Below are 5,563 nucleotides of genomic sequence, written 5' to 3'. Positions count from 1 at the left end.
GCTTTACTAGTAGAGATGGAGGAGCAATAGGCACCCCCCCAAATGGAGAGAATTCATTAGGTGGTAAGTGCTTACCTTTATGCCTGTCGTTCTAATGGTTTAAACACACAGGTCTGGTGTAGAGGGAGCGTCACCCTGGTGCCAGAAGAGTCTCTAATGTGTGTACCAGGAGAAGCAACTGCTCTCTAGTGACGACTGCCTTCAGCACCCACTCTCACAGTGTCTTCTGTCGAGCAATTTTAAGCAGTAAGGGCTTGAATGCCAATCCAGATCCTATGAGCTTCCTTTTTTAAAAAACATTTTATTAGGGGCTCATACAACTCTTATCACAGTCCATACATATACATACATCAATTGTATAAAGCACATCCATACATTCCTTGCCCCAATCATTTTCAAAGCATTTGCTCTCCACTTAAGCCCTTTGCATCAGGTCCTCTTCCCCCCCCCTCCCCGCTCCCCCCTCCCTCATGTGCCCTTGGTAATTTATACATCATTATTTTGTCATATCTTGCCCTATCCGGAGTCTCCCTTCCCCCCTTCTCTGCCGTCCCTCTCCCAGGGAGGAGGTCACATGTGGATCCTTGTAATCAGTTCCCCCTTTCCAACCCACTCACCCTCCACTCTCCCAGCATCACCCCTTACACCCTAGGTCCTGAAGATATCATCCACCCTGGGTTCCCTGTGCCTCCAGCCCTCATATGTACCAGTGTACAACCTCTGCCCTCTCCAACCCTGCAAGGTAGAATTCGGATCATGGTAGTTGGGGGGAGGAAGCATCCAGGATCTGAGGGAAAGCTGTGTTCTTCGTCGGTACTACCTCGCACCCTAATTAACCCATCTCCTCTCCTAAACCCCTCGATGAGGGGATCTCCATTGGCCGACACTTGGGCCTTGGGTCTCCACTCTGCACTTCCCCCTTCATTTAATATGGTATATATACATGTATACATATACATATACACATATATACACATACATACACACACTTATATCTTTTTTTTTTCATGATGCCTTATACCTGGTCCCTTGGCACCTCGTGATCGCACTGGCTGGTGTGCTTCTTCCATGTGGGCTTATTTGCTTCTGAGCTAGATGGCCGCTTGTTCACCTTCAAGCCTTTAAGACCCCAGTCACTATCTCTTTTGATAGCCGGGCACCATCAGCTTTCTTCACCACATTTGCTTATGCACCCATTTGTCTTCAGCGATCCTATCATGGAGGTGTGCAGTCAATGAAATGATTTTTTGTTCTTTGATGCCTGATAACTGATCCCTTTGGGACCACTCGATCACACAGGCTGGTGTGTTCTTCCATGTGGACTTTGTTGCTTCTGAGCTAGATGGCCGCTTGTTTATCTTCAAGCCTTTAAGACCCCAGTCACTATCTCTTTTGATAGCCGGGCACCATCAGCTTTCTTCGCCACATTTACTTGTTCACTCACTTTGGCTTCAGCAGTTGTGTCAGGAGAGTGAGCATCATAGAGTTCCAATTTAATAAAAGAAAGTATTCATGCATTGAGGGAGTGTGTTTGAGTAGAGGCCCAAGGTCCCTCCGCCACCTTAATACTTAACCTATAAATATAGACACATAGATCTATTTCCCCATCCTCCTATATATATTTGCATGTACATCTCTTTGTCTAGACCTCCATAAACCTATGAGCTTTCTAAGCACAAAACATCTGCTAATCCTCTCAACATTGGCAAAACTTGTGTTCAGGGCTGGAAATACCTGGCTTGATCTGTAAAAATGAAGACCAAGCTGGTACTCATAAAAGGCTATTTATGTAGCATGCCAGACAGACAAGTCACTCACTCACATAAATTTGACATGAGTGTGTTTGGAAAACTTTGTATTTCCTTACTGGAGACCTCTTCAGAGCATTTACATGGAACTGCACAATGGGAATTGGTAAGGGGAGAGGCATAAGAGCATACACTGTTTTAAGCATGACGAAGCAACAAGACTCTGCACTGTGTGTGTGTGTGTGTGTGAGAGAGAGAGAGAGAGAGAGAGAGAGAGAGAGAGAGAGAGAGAGAGAGAGAGAGAGAGAGAGAGAGAGAGAGAGAGCTGAGCTTTGTAGTGCAAAACCAGTTTGGGAAACACTGACCGAGTTAAAAGTTTCAGCATCATAGGAGTTTCAGGTGCAGAGAGGTTGCCTGAGTTGTCAGAACACAAATCTGGTCCCACATCACCAGACTCACAAGTAAGCATCCTTTCCTCCGCAGTACATGGCCTTGGAAGGGAAGAGAGGGTTTTCATATTGGGAAGCTGATATCTATGCACTTATGACTGGGCCTTGGTGTCAGTGCCAGTGTTAGGTAACATCAAATCGATTTCCATTCACTGTGACCCTGTGGGGCAGAGTAGAACTGACCAATTAGACATTTTTAAAAAATGCTATTGTCTTTATGGAAATAGACTGCCAAATCACTTCCATGGAGTGGATGTTAAGTTTGAACTACTTTAGTTTATCAGGTGGGATAGGTTTCATGTGAACATGAGTGGTCCAGGATACCCCTTGATCTGAGCTAACCTAGTATGGTCAGATCCATCTATGAAGCAAGCAACAGTTCATCTGGTTGTCCTCTAATTGAGGTAGTTCTCATTTGTGATCTGACCTTGCAGTGTGAGGTTTCAGGAGCCATTAGCTGATCTCAGATTCAGTAGCGCAGCATCCACCAGCCTGTGGTCTTCCTGCTTCCTCTTCATCAGCTTCTGCAGCTACAGGAGTCAGGAGGAGCCTTCAGCTTTCATCTGACTCAAGGACTTCAACCTCACTGGCCTTACTTCTACAACTAGGTGCCATTTCTTGGTATAATAGTCTTTCTAAACACTTGTGTGTTGCTTCTTTATAGAACCCAATCTAACACGGCAGTTAAATGCTTAAGTAGTGTGTTAATACAGCATCTCAGAGCATGAAAAATGTACTGATGTCAACAAGTTTGGCTCACAGTGACCCTGCAGGACAGAGTAGAACTGCCCCAGAGGCTATCCAATGCTACCCGTCATTATGGAAGCAGAATGCCTTATCTATCTCCAACAGAGTGGATGATGGGTTAAAACCACCGACCTCATTTAGCAACCAAATCCTTTCAACCATTCTATCACCAGGGCAGGGCATCAGAACAAGGAGAAAAGGGAAACCCAGTGCCATCAGGCCAAGTTTGACTCAATGACCTTAATTAGGGTTTCTAAGGCTACATATCTATGAGAACGGAAAGCCTCAACCTTCTCCTGCACAGCAGCTGGTGGGTTTGACCTTCCAAAGTTTGGGATGAGCATTTCAAGGCTATCTGCCACTGCAACTAGGCTATATAGGCAGTTTCTAGACAATGAAGTCGAGAAATCGCCTGGGTCCCTCTAGCAGAGTTCATTTCCCCAAAGTCAAAGCAAGCCAATTCTGATAGAAGAGTCTCCCTTATCTCCTAGAACATCTCAGTGCAACAGCAAGAGGAGTTTCAGTGTCAGTACCACGACAGGAAAGAACAGATAACACATTCAATTCTGACTGACTGATGTTTAGACGAAAGCCAGCTGCCCCAAAGTCTATAGTAAATGACATGCCTGTTTTCTTTCTTCATTTCCAATCTGTTGCAGACTGCTTTTTGTGTAAAACATGACCATTTACTAGAAAAGTGAAATAATAAAGTAAACCACATGCAAAATGCAAACAATTATTTTTATTATTGAAGAGTCATCACCTCTCAAACTGCTCCCCAAAGTCCTAAGTGCATCCTCTCATTTCTAGATTCCAGGCCAAAAAGAGTTCATGGATGGGCGAGCACTGGCCCATGGCTTAAGCTCTCAATAGCACTGCATAAGCTTAAGTGGGGTTTTAGGTCCCCTTTAGGAAATGTCAAAAGTTGCCCTGGTGGTGTAGCGGGTTTTCTGGGGGCTGCTAATCTCAAGGTCAGGCGTTCCAAAGCACCAGCTGCCCCTCAGGAGAAAGGTGAGGTTGTCTACCCCAGGAAACGTAACAGTCTCAGAAACCCACAGGGGCAGTTCTTCCCTGCCTTGTAGGATCACTTGCTATGACTTGATGGCACTGCATTTGAGTTTTTCCATCCATGTCTTATACTGGGTTAGTTGGCTGGTCTCTTGGTAGCACTGTGGTGGCTTGTGCATTGCTTTGATGCTGTAAGCTAGGTTGTGGGTTTTTCAAGTGCCAGCAGGGTCACCCAAAGTGAAGAGGTTTCAGAAAGTCTTCCAAATGAAGAACAAAGGGAAGGGAACAGTGTTTGGAAAATATGTTCTTGGTGATAGAAATGAGGCTGGAGATCATATGACAGAATGTGGCAAGTCTTGTTAAGTGCACATATCCTTTTTTGAACAACACAACATGGTGGACTTCTCCAGATGGAAGACCCAGAAATCAAAGTGACTGCATCTGTGGGAAGACAAGATGGGCATGCTCACTTTCAGGAGCTAAAACCAGGCCAGGGTCTGACGGTGGAACAGACCATCAATTGCTCATATGAAACTTCAGGTTGAAATTTGGCCAACTGACTGGAAGAGATTTTCTGTGCACCATTCCAAAGAATTATGATACAACAAACTTCACAAATTATGGAACAATACAATTAATATCACATGCAAGCAAAACTTTTCCTGAGGATAATCCCACATTGATTTTGGCAGTCCATTGATGGGGAACTGCTAAAGATTCAGACAGGATTCAGAAGGGGCCTTCGAACAAGTAATATCATTAGTGATATCAGATGGATCATGGCTGAAAGCAGAGAATACCAGAAAGGTGTTTATTTGTGTCCAGTTGACTACGCCATGCATTCGACTGTGCAGATCATTAACAAAACTATGGGTAGCTTTGAGAAGAATTGGAATCCCAGGGCCCTTAATTGTGTTCATGCAGAACCTGTACATGTATCAATTGGTCATAGTGAGACTAGGACAAGGGAATACTGCATCGTGTAGAATCAGGAAAGGTGTCCTTTGGGCTTATATGGTCTTATCATACTTACAGTGTATGCTGAACCAAAATCAGGGAAGGTGGGTTATGTTAAGAATGATTTGTTTTCAGAATTGGAGATGGACTTACCTGCGATATGCAGATGACAACCTTGCTTGCTGTAAGAACCTGAAGCACTTGCTGATAAGCATCGAGAATTGCCGCCTTCAGTATGGATTACAATTCAATGTAGCGAAACTGCAAATCCTGACAACAGGACATATGGGCCACATCATGGTAAATGGAGGAAAGATTGAAGTTGTCACGGATGTTGTCTTACTTGAATCCACAGTCAATGCCCTTGGAAGTAACAATCCAGAGTTCAAATGACACATTGCATTGGTAAATCTGCTGCACAAGAACATTTTAAAGTACAGTAAAGCAAAAATGTTACTTTGAGGATTAAGGTGTGCCCTATATAAGTCATAGCATTTTCCTATATACACGTGAAGAATGAATACTGAACAAGCAAGACTGTAGCAGAGTCGAACCATATGAAGTACGGTGCTGGCGAAGAAGGTGTTACGTCTCACGGACTGCCAAAAGCACAAGCAGACCTTTCTTGGTCAAAGAAGGACAGGTAGAATACTC

This window comes from Tenrec ecaudatus, chromosome X (assembly GCF_050624435.1).
Source record: "Tenrec ecaudatus isolate mTenEca1 chromosome X, mTenEca1.hap1, whole genome shotgun sequence".
Classification (NCBI taxonomy): domain Eukaryota; kingdom Metazoa; phylum Chordata; class Mammalia; order Afrosoricida; family Tenrecidae; genus Tenrec; species Tenrec ecaudatus.
Note: the sequence above shows the minus strand (reverse complement) of the source record.